Consider the following 12,383-nt stretch of genomic DNA (forward strand, 5'->3'; position numbering starts at 1 on the left):
TTTATAAAGAAGAGGATAGTGGTTAGCACATAATTGCCTGCAATCACAGTCAGTTTTTTTGCTGTGTGATTGGCTTGTGTAGTCTTGTCCCCAGGAATTGGCAGTGTTCCTAAATCACAACTTACTGTGAAATGCATGTGAAAAAACAATGTTGTGCTCTTCGCTTAATCCTATTTTAATCAGACTTTAAAGATAGATAGTTCACATAGATGCTATGGGCTCTAACATGCTTTCAGTAAGCCTACAGTAACATAGCGCCTTCAGAAACAAGCTAGTCTCACAGCGCCCTGCTCAAAGAATAATACTTTGCTTGGGCTTTAGACTTCATTTTCCTTGGCTAATTCTCATTGTTGTATTTTTAAATATGACTTCGTATTTTCTTTCGATGAATATGACAGTTTTTTTTTTGTTCAAAATCTAGAGTGAGCACTTCACCAAATATAACATTGTATGGAACTTGATAAATAATTGTTCACATATGTCATATGTCACCTCCTAAAAACATGAACCAAGGATCCATTGACACAGGATCCAAGCTTTTCATAATGTGGCCTTCTGTCACATGTCCCTAGCAGTCCATGAAGTATAAAAACATGACTAATAAGGAACTGAGTAATTTTCTGGCTGATGGTAACTTAGGTAGAGACAAAGTGTGCAGCTTTGGAAAAATCTCTACAATAGTAAGACTGGTGGTGTTACCCTAACTGCGCCCAATTGCACTGCAAGTACACTGCATTCCCTGTTTATTTGGGACACATCCGTCGATGGACACTCTCTCACTCTCTAAACTAAATAAATGCATCTCCGAGGCCTGACACCACACCTACTGCGCTTGTCTTCGCTCATCCCACAACAATTACCAAAGCCGGGTTCAGATTACAGGAGTTTTTAAATCCTCACAGATTCTCTCAAATCTCAAACATGTCCACACTACGAGATTTGAAAATTGTGGCATCGGCCAATAATCGGCATCTGCAGATAAGCGTCAGAAGGCGTTGGCAGGGCTGAAGGACCCTGGACATGGAGGGGTGTTAACTTTTTAAACGCCTCAGACTGAACCCTTGCCTCTTTAAACCTATCGACTACCATATCTATGGCAGTACCAAAGAGGCCAAAGGGTTAGATTGGAGCAAAAGATTCTCTTCTACTGTATGCCTGAGATGTTCAACCACAGATGCCTTTCCATGGCAACCATCTTAGCCATAAAACGGCCGATGGCACAGGCAACCTTCACAGCAAATGCCACACCAGGGGAGAGGTAGCCCACTAGCACCTCTTTAACCCAGGTCATTTTCTAATATCCAGTCTAATTTGACACAGAGGCGGTTACTATGTGAGCCGAATATGGTTTCCCCCTTTATCTCGACACCTCAGTATGGAGATCAGGGAGAAACAGAAGGTTCACAAGGGGAGAGCATCGATGACCCATGAGGAATCGGCAAGAAATGAAAAGCTTTAGCTTAAGTTTTGCCGGGAAGACTCAATTGTTACGTCACTTATTACCTTCTCATCTATCCAATCGTGTTCTAATACTTGTAGTATAAAAAATCGGTACTTACAAATGTCTGAGTTTGCAGATGCTGACGCCTACATTCACTTCCATCCTCCCCACCACCACCAGGATGGTCCCTGCCCATACCTCCCAGGGGATCGGCTGCGCCCCTGCCTTCGTCTTCAGGCAGGAAATGCAGATTCCGTACCCTCGGATTGCGAGCTACGGACGGGGCCTACGCCAAATAACTTTATATCAAAATACTTGCTTGCTGGGCTGTTAATAATGCATGCTTGTTACGTTATTTTGCCTCCCGAGTCTTTCTGGTAGAAATGGAAATACCCATCTTGAATTCCTCCGCCAGCTTCACCTGCAATCCCCACAATTGAAGCCACTGCGTGGCTGGACCCGAACCACATGGCGCAGATGCCTGGCTCCCATCTCCCATGAAGAGAGCCAGGAGCTTCCTCACTGTGAAGCGGTCACAGTGAGGGCTGCCATGCAGCTCCCTCGAGAGCTGACTGATCGTGCGCTGCTCCCAAACAAATTACATGGAGCTTGTGTGTGTCATCTCCAGAAATGATTCGGGGACATGACAGAGCACAACTCCTAAATCTCTTTTGAGCACTTGCCATGCTGTTTCTTTCTTTTCTTATCTAATTTCAAACTAACGAACACACACAATCTTCTTTTCTTTTGCGCACACACAAAGAAATCAGTTTCCTGAAGAAAAAGAAGCTGATGACTTTTAATGTAGGCACCTGTTTATATTCATGCCAATGCACCAGTGACCTCATGCAACTGCCTCATGCAAATATTCATACTGTCGCTTCAGTCTTGGATGCAGAAGTAGAGATGTCCCTTAAGATGCACTGTTCAGGGGAGAAGGTCAATATGTACAGTATATAGGCAGAGAGATCCCTGGACTTAAAATAGGCATGTTGTCCAATCATCTCGTTATTTTGGTGGTACTGCAGAAAGATCTGGAAACTCCTTCATGGGTGCTGTTTCAGGTAAGGATGAGGTCAGTGCAAACTATAGACACCAGGTAACAGTATGATCTCCAACATATTGCCTGGGTAAGGCTGTAGAGATCTTATCTGATACTCTGCTTGTGACTGACAACCCAGAGCTGTGGTGAAAAAAATAGCTCTTTACTGAAAAAGCTACTGGCCAAAAGTTGGCCAAAAATGGCCCACTTAGACAGGAAGGGGCCATATAACTGACATGCTAACCACAGTTTGCTTTAGATGTGGATGAATCTGAAAACGGATACCACACTACAATATAACTCACAGCATAAGAGCAAAGCAGAATCTGTGTGCTCAAAAATACCAAGTTTACTTAATTTTATGACTCTCTGAACTAAAAAATCTTTCAAAGATTTTTTTTGCCATGAACCTCACAAAATGGCAAATTCAGAGTCTAGTTCTTCCTAGAGCAGTGGTTTTCTTGGGTATGTCTAATTATTTTTTTAACTGTTTTTTTTTTTTTCTGGGCCCTGGCAGGACCGTCCAGGAATTTTTTTTTTTTTTCATTTCTGCATAATTTTATTTTATTTTTTGCTTTGTCCATTGTCCAGAAAGAAAATGTGTCTCCAGTCTAAATGCAGATTTGCAGAACGATGATAATTAAGACATGTTCTCCTCAGAGATTTGTCCATATTTGACTTCTGGTTGCACTTGATGGCAACAAGTTTTCCAGTTCCTTCAGCTTAAATGTTACCCCAGAGCAGGGGACTGCCATCACCATGCTTGAGTGCAGAGATGGTGTTACAGCATGCATGTGCCATGCATTGGTTTGTGCCAAACATAAGGCTTTGCATTCAGGCCAGCTCATCAGACCATATTTTTCTATCGCCAAAAGGTTTCAGGTTTTGTATCATGGTTCAAAGCAACTACCAGCATGACTTAATGTTGGCCTTTCTCAGAAGTGGAGTTCCTTCTAGCAACTTTCCCAAAGAGGCCAACTCCATTAAATGCTGAAGAGTTTGTTGATGTCCGGACAGCTTCTGTCATTTTAGCCAAAAAGCTCTGCAAGTCTGGCCATCTTGTATGGTTGCTCGATTCAGATGGCCTGATCTTTGTATTGGTCTGGGTTTATGCCACATTTCTTTTTCATTTTGTAATAATAGAGGTTTTCAAACCATTATAACATTATTTTTTAATGCATTTAATAAGATCTGTAAAATTTATATGACTAACAATTAATTATTAATTAAAACATGAATCTTAAATAATCCTTTTTCTTAACTCATTGCCAGTGTTCAGTTGTTCAGTTTAATTAATTAAAAAAATCTAAACTAACACAATTTTTTAACATTTTGTAACAATTTAATTGTATTATTTTCAATCCACTTAAATTTGTAAAATGGAAGTTAAATTTGCACTGCTCTTGGAAGATTGCGTTGGTCTTTGTTCTTTGATTTGCGCGTCATTAGTAGATCATGCGCAGAATTTTCCACGCTCAACTGCGCTTTTTTGGGATTGCGTTCTCATTTGCCGTTTAGTAAATCTGGCCCTAAGTGTTATTTTATGTTTAGTTTTTTTCAGGGGAACAAGTTAGAGTTTAATTTTCAGCTATGTTGGACATTTAGAAGAGTTTTTGTAAAAAAAATAATAATTTGTGGTTACAATTGTGCTGAAGAGTGGCACTTCTCTTCGTTTCGAGGAAAAATACAGAAAGCAGGCCTTCAATAATTTCGTAAATCAAAGACACTTGTAAGTATTTGCAATTACATATATACCAAAACAGTATTAATAATAATCAAAATAATAATAATAATTATATATATATATATATATATATATACATATATATATATAAACAGTTACAGTTATCAGTACGTTCTCTCAGGCCTGGAATCAAATTTCACAAGTGTTACCAATGCTTTATGTTTCCTCCTCTTAACGGTAACTATATAAGAGTTAAGTTGTTTCACTCAGTGAACAATAGGTATACTAATGTCATTAAATAAAACTGCACTAGCAATAGCGTATGTTAAAGACATGTCTGGTTAGTATGACACAGGATACTTGTTTAAATAAACTTATTGTACTAACCTAACCTAATTGTGTAAAAATTCCTTAATTGAATTAACTCATTGAACAAACTATTTTCTGAGTGTTCTTTTCATTTTAATATTATACTTATAACCTATGTTAACGTTCTTAAATAAGTTTTCAAATTTGCATTAAATTGACTCAGCATAATAATAATAAAATACGTAAGGGATACAGTCAGTCATTATCTCAAAATAAACCCCAGACATGAGGAGGAGGGATTTCTATTACCATGAAAGGGTTTATTTAGCTATAATGACCCGCTGAATGGATGTTATCCCGCTTATTACACAGCAACTTAGACATGAAATGTTTATTTAAAAAATTACTTTTAATTACACTGTAACTGTTGTGCAAGTTCCCAGCTTAAAAAAATATATCTGGTAACTATTATTAAAAAAAAAAGATCATTGCTTTGCATTTTCTGGCTCGATTTACGCTGCTGCTGTTGTTGTCACTGTTATTTAGCTGTCATAGGGTTCAGAGTTCATATTTTTACTGAATAACTATTGTTGATCATCACCATGTTTGAGATTTATGTGCTGAGGTATATGTGCATCTCACTGGAACTTTTGTATGCAATATAATTACCCGGGTAAAATGGGTAAAATGTTGCCTCTAGTTTTAATACGCAAACAATGTTTTTGTCATGAAGTTATCTTTGAAAATAAAACATGGAGATACAAAATAAGGATTGTAGCTGCTTGCATTGACACATGCTAAACATTCTAGTTACCTTTACAAGACTAAGATCAAAAGACTACCTTTTACTTATTAGATGAACACAAATATTTAAGTTGACTTTAATTGGAGTGAATTAGTTGAGTTAAAGCTGCAGTCCGTAACTTTTTTGGGTTAAAAATTATTGGGTTAAAAATGATAAAGTTTTGAGTAAGTACATAACCAGCCAGTGTTCAAAACTCTCTGCTTGGCTTAGCTCGATTCAAAACTGTAAGCTTGTAATAATGTTTTTAATCCCAGTGGTACTGGTGGATTTCCATGGGAAATTCGAGCATGTCTTTGCGTCATTACGTCACATCTATACACATAAAGAAGAGTCTCGGCTAGTAGACTATATTGAGTCATTATGTCACATCTGTACACATAAAGAAGAGTCTCGGCTAGTACGCTATATTGAGTCATTACGTCACATCTGTACACATAGGGCCCTATCTTGCACTCGGCGCAAATGACTTTGTACACTGACGCATGTATCATTCCTATTTTGCACCCACGCAAAGCGGGCTTTTCCCTCCACAGACACACGTCGGTTAACTAAGAAATACACTTGCGCTCCCCGGGGCGGTTCAGCGCAAAAAGGAGGCGTGTTCCGGCGCAAACTTTCCCTCATGCTATTTTGCTGTTCTATGTAACAAATGCGCCACTGACCAGAAAAAAATAGTCTAAAGTCAGTGGCGCGTTGCGCGTTGTTCATTATGCTATTTTAAGGGCGCATGCTTGGCCATAATCAATGTAGCGTGTGCACAATGCGCATACACTTTGATTCTCTCATCTAAGCAGCAGTTTTCATTTTTGCAAATCATACATAATTACGATAGATAGATAGATAGATAGATAGATAGATAGATAGATAGATAGATAGATAGATAGATAGATAGATAGATAGGCAATTTATTATAAAAGCATATGTAGCTTACACATTTACCCAAATTATCATACGCCTGTTTAACAGAAGTTAATTTGGGTGGGTTTCTACATCCCCAATGTCACTTCTCTGTTTTTGACGGCCCTGACGAGAACGTTGCTCTCCTCGGCTGTGAACCGCTCCTGGCGCGCGCCTGGCAAATCCGCCGTTATAATAGGAATCCGCTTTAGAACAAGCGCGCCTGCTCTTAAAGGGAATGTGAGATGACGCTCTGATTGGTTTATTTCACGTTACGCCCAAACCACACCTATGAATAATGAAGCTACTTCAGACCAACCCCTTTTAGATTTGCGCCAGGCGCAAGAGGCATTTATCCCGCCGGGAAAATAGCAACAGCGCCGGGATCCGCCCACAAAGTTGCGCTTTGCGCTTTGACACTTGCGTTTCAGATCGTTAAAATAGGGCCCATAAAGAAGAGTCTCGGCTAGTAGGCTATATTGAGTCATTACGTCACATCTGTACACATAAAGAAGAGTCTCGGCTAGTAGGCTATATTGAGTCATTACGTCACATCTGTACACATAAAGAAGAGTCTCGGCTAGTAGGCTATATTGAGTCATTACGTCACATCTGTACACATAAAGAAGAGTCTCGGCTAGTAGGCTATATTGAGTCATTACGTCACATCTGTACACATAAAGAAGAGTCTCGGCTAGTAGGCTATATTGAGTCATTACGTCACATCTGTACACATAAAGAAGAGTCTCGGCTAGTAGGCTATATTGAGTCATTACGTCACATCTGTACACATAAAGAAGAGTCTCGGCTAGTAGACTATATTGAGTCATTACGTCACATCTGTACACATAAAGAAGAGTCTCGGCTAGTAGGCTATATTGAGTCATTACGTCACATCTGTACACATAAAGAAGAGTCTCGGCTAGTAGGCTATATTGAGTCATTACGTCACATCTGTACACATAAAGAAGAGTCTCGGCTAGTAGGCTATATTGAGTCATTACGTCACATCTGTACACATAAAGAAGAGTCTCGGCTAGTAGGATATATTGAGTCATTACGTCACATCTGTACACATAAAGAAGAGTCTCGGCTAGTAGGCTATATTGAGTCATTACGTCACATCTGTACACATAAAGAAGAGTCTCGGCTAGTAGGCTATATTGAGTCATTACGTCACATCTGTACACATAAAGAAGAGTCTCGGCTAGTAGGATATATTGAGTCATTACGTCACATCTGTACACATAAAGAAGCGTCTCGGCTAGTAGGCTATATTGAGTCATTACGTCACATCTGTACACATAAAGAAGGAGTCTCGGCTAGTAGGCTATATTGAGTCATTACGTCACATCTGTACACAAAGAAGAGTCTCGGCTAGTAGACTATATTGAGTCATTACGTCACATCTGTACACAAAGAAGAGTCTCGGCTAGTAGACTATATTGAGTCATTACGTCACATCTGTACACATAAAGAAGAGTCTCGGCTAGTAGGCTATATTGAGTCATTACGTCACATCTGTCCACATGAAGAAGAGTCTCGGCTAGTAGACTATATTGAGTCATTACGTCACATCTGTACACATAAAGAAGAGTCTCGGCTAGTAGGCTATATTGAGTCATTACGTCACATCTGTACACATAAAGAAGAGTCTCGGCTAGTAGGCTATATTGAGTCATTACGTCACATCTGTCCACATAAAGAAGAGTCTCGGCTAGTAGACTATATTGAGTCATTACGTCACATCTGTACACATAAAGAAGAGTCTCGGCTAGTAGGCTATATTGAGTCATTACGTCACATCTGTCCACATGAAGAAGAGTCTCGGCTAGTAGGCTATATTGAGTCATTACGTCACATCTGTCCACATAAAGAAGAGTCTCGGCTAGTAGACTATATTGAGTCATTACGTCACATCTGTACACATAAAGAAGAGTCTCGGCTAGTAGGCTATATTGAGTCATTACGTCACATCTGTACACATAAAGAAGAGTCTCGGCTAGTAGGCTATATTGAGTCATTACGTCACATCTGTCCACATAAAGAAGAGTCTCGGCTAGTAGACTATATTGAGTCATTACGTCACATCTGTACACATAAAGAAGAGTCTCGGCTAGTAGGCTATATTGAGTCATTACGTCACATCTGTACACATAAAGAAGAGTCTCGGCTATATTGAGTCATTACGTCACATCTGTACACATAAAGAAGAGTCTCGGCTAGTAGGCTACAATGAGTCATTACGTCACATCTGTACACATAAAGAAGAGTCTCGGCTAGTAGGCTATATTGAGTCATTACGTCACATCTGTACACATAAAGAAGAGTCTCGGCTAGTAGACTATATTGAGTCATTACGTCACATCTGTACACAAAGAAGAGTCTCGGCTAGTAGGCTATATTGAGTCATTACGTCACATCTGTACACATAAAGAAGAGTCTCGGCTAGTAGGCTATATCGAGTCATTACGTCACATCTGTACACATAAAGAAGAGTCTCGGCTAGTAGGCTATAATGAGTCATTACGTCACATCTGTACACAAAGAAGAGTCACCGCTAGTAGGCTATATTGAGTCATTACGTCACATCTGTACACAAAGAAGAGTCTCGGCTAGTAGGCTATATTGAGTCATTACGTCACATCTGTACACATAAAGAAGAGTCTCGGCTAGTAGACTATATTGAGTCATTACGTCACATCTGTACACATAAAGAAGAGTCTCGGCTAGTAGGCTATAATGAGACATTACGTCACATCTGTACACATAAAGAAGAGTCTCGGCTAGTAGACTATATTGAGTCATTACGTCACATCTGTACACATAAAGAAGAGTCTTGGCTAGTAGGCTATATTGAGTCATTTCGTCACATCTGTACACATAAAGAAGAGTCTTGGCTAGTAGGCTATATTGAGTCATTACGTCACATCTGTACACATAAAGAAGAGTTTTGGCTAGTAGGCTATATTAAGTCATTACGTCACATCTGTACACATAAAGAAGAGTCTCGGCTAGTAGGCTATATTGAGTCATTACGTCACATCTGTACACATAAAGAAGAGTTTCGGCTAGTAGGCTATATTGAGTCATTACGTCACATCTGTACACATAAAGAAGGTGTCTCAGCTAGTAGGCTATGTTGCGTGTGAGGATGTTGGAGGTGGAGATTTATAGCCTTTTCTCACAGCACTTGATATAATTAAACATCAATTTGATGGCGGATCCAGAAAGGTTCAAACGACAATCACCAGTGACAACAGATTCACCCGCTGTAAAATGCAAAAGACTTCAGAGTGGCTACAGAAAAAAAGAGACTGAAACCGGCCCATGCGAAAACAAGGATAAATATCGGAAGGGCATTAAATGTAGTCACGCAATGCTGATGTGATTAACATTAACAACAAAGTATAATTTGCACGGTTTGACGTGATATGTTAAGTGATCGTTAGATTTAATCAGCGCGATTTACTGCAATGCTTTTTTTCCCTTAGTTGGTCAGAAGAACAACAGTGGATGTTACTTACTTGTTCAGACATTTTCCGGTGAAAATTCTTATGTTGGTCATACTTCCAAAAGTAGAATCTGTGATTCCGAATGCCAGTATCCACACCGGCGCGGCGAGGCGACTGACAGCCTCACATTCTCCTCAAAACATTGGATTAATCCGCGCTGTGCCGTGCCGAGGCAAAACCCACGTAAAGTTGATAATTCCGTGAATAACTGCAATTGCAGATTTCGAACAGAGATGGCGACAAAGAGGAAAAACTACAGACTGCAACTTTAACTTAAAGTTAGTTTAGTGTGATAGTTCTGCCTTCTTATAATGTGGCTATATATTGATACATTTAAAAAATATATATAGTAATTAAAGACAAAAACTGTACAACATTTTTACATGTAATAGCTTTATTAAAAACACTCAATTGATTAATTTATCTTTCATGAGTTATAATGCATGGGTTTACATAAAGCTGAAGACACATTCATAAACTTTTATCTCACTCCATGGCAATTATTCCAAAAAGGTTGACCGCTTATAACACTTGGCCTAATTAAATGGTCAAATATTACATAAGACAACAGAAAAGAAGGGTAAACATCTAAATGCTTTCAAAGAGTTATTATTAAGAAAGGAGCACATAAGGGACCACAACAACAGGAAATATGCACCCTACACACAAATAAATATTTCAATCCTCAATAAAGTACAGCAACTTTCAACATTTACATAATAGTTCATTCACAGTTTGCAAAGCATAAGATGATAAGTCAAACACGGCATGATAAGATAATTGACACACAATGGTTATGAACTTGATAACCTGAAACTCCAGCGTTGAATGAAACTCAAGTCCATGAATGGCCAAAGGAAAAATATATTCCACAAAAATAACCATCTACAAACAAGGTAGTCCAAAATATGAAAAATACTGAAGGTGAAATAATAATCCAAAATTAAAATTGTTGGACAATTGGAGTAATCCAATTGGAGTAAACAGCCTCAGATTCACATTATACAAACAACAAGGATATTAACAGTCTTAAATGAATGGCGATCTAATAGTTCCTCAAAGATGCTGAATAGTCAGAACAACCATACTAAACACGTGGCTCTCTCTCTCTCTAACCCTCTCTTCCTTGTCCTTTATATCTGGAGTCCTACTCTCTTTACCTGAGAAGACTGACCCCTATGGATTAGGAAGAGAATTATAAGGAAGAAGCAGAGAAAACACCCTGGGGTCATATTCACAAAACATTTTATATTCCCACTAAGAGTTATCCTAAATGGCAGTAAAAGTTATTTGTTAAGAGTTATCTCTTAAAACCTATTCACAAAGCTGCGGAGACCAACTTTTACTTAAGAACAGAGAGAATCTTAGGCTAAGAGTAAGGGTGGGGTTGACCTCGTTGAGGGGAGGAGTCTCTGTCAGTGATTTAATCATAGACATATTGTAGTATGAGGTATCATGTTGCCATATTCAAATAAAGATTTTAAAATAAAAATGTTGCCATATTCAAATAAAGGTTTTAAAATGTAGGCAGTGTCACTAAATAACTAGTATATATTCAGCTAATTGTCAGCCTCTTACATGTCTGCATCTCGAGAGATTGCAGAATTCAAGCGACAAATAATGTTTTATAAACAAAGTTCGGGAGGAGCACATTTAAACGGTATATCTAATCAGCTCTAGAGGAGGCATAAATACACAGCCGAGAGCCGACCTCGATAGCTTTCTGCATCTCTCTGCCACCCCCTTCCTCACTCATTTTAGTGTATATTAAAATATATAAATCAAAATATGTATTGCATTAATGAAGAAAAGTTTCAGCACCCAAGGCTCTATCACTATTACTGGAGCAAGAGGGATCTAGCCCTATACCCATCCTAACCCTGGGCATTGGAAACCTAGCAGTTTCTACCCTTTGGATAAATTAAAGATCTAACCCCATAACTCTTCCTAAACCTACCCATACTAGCCCTAGGCATGGAGGCCCAAGTCCTCTCAACGGTGATGTTCTTAATTCTAGGCCCGTTGCCCATTTGGGAGAATCTCCTAGCCAGGAGTATGGTATAGTCTAATATGCGTCGCCCTGTGCCCTTTTCTTCAGTCTCCATATTCCGAACCTTCCTAGAAGAGTGCTAGGTTGGGGGGAGCTGTTGTAATTTTCAACGCCTATCTTTATCACTGAATTACCATCCAGTGCACATCAAACTGCATTATGTGTTTCAGGGGAATGTTTTGTATAATCTGTAATTCCGTATATTTATATACTGTGTACATATTGTGTATAATGTGTACTGTTAACTGTTAAGTACGTCAATTGTATATTACACGTCTTCTGAAAGAGTACATCTCCGAATCAAAACACAGGTGAAGAAGAATGAACAAGTGATAGAAGATTGATTACGCAAATGTAAAACAATGCAATCATCAAACATTAAACAGCATATAAATCAAAACTGCCTAATGTTAGCGAATGAAGCAGTGCTGCGTTAAGCCTTTGCGGGCCCCTTGGCTAATGCAGATTTGGGCTCCCCCAACCAATTCAAGTGTGCAATCAAACAAACAAACCCCGTATAAAGGTGTGCAGGTTATACTCGTGAAATAAATATAAACAGACACAAAGCGCACGTCATTATCCCATAGTAGGTTAAAAATGATGTACAGTGCATAAATTAAACAATATTATCGAGTAATAA

The sequence above is a fragment of the Rhinichthys klamathensis genome, unplaced genomic scaffold, assembly GCF_029890125.1.
Source record: "Rhinichthys klamathensis goyatoka isolate OS25496 unplaced genomic scaffold, OSU_Roscu_1.1 h1tg000014l_1, whole genome shotgun sequence".
Classification (NCBI taxonomy): Eukaryota; Metazoa; Chordata; class Actinopteri; order Cypriniformes; family Leuciscidae; genus Rhinichthys; species Rhinichthys klamathensis.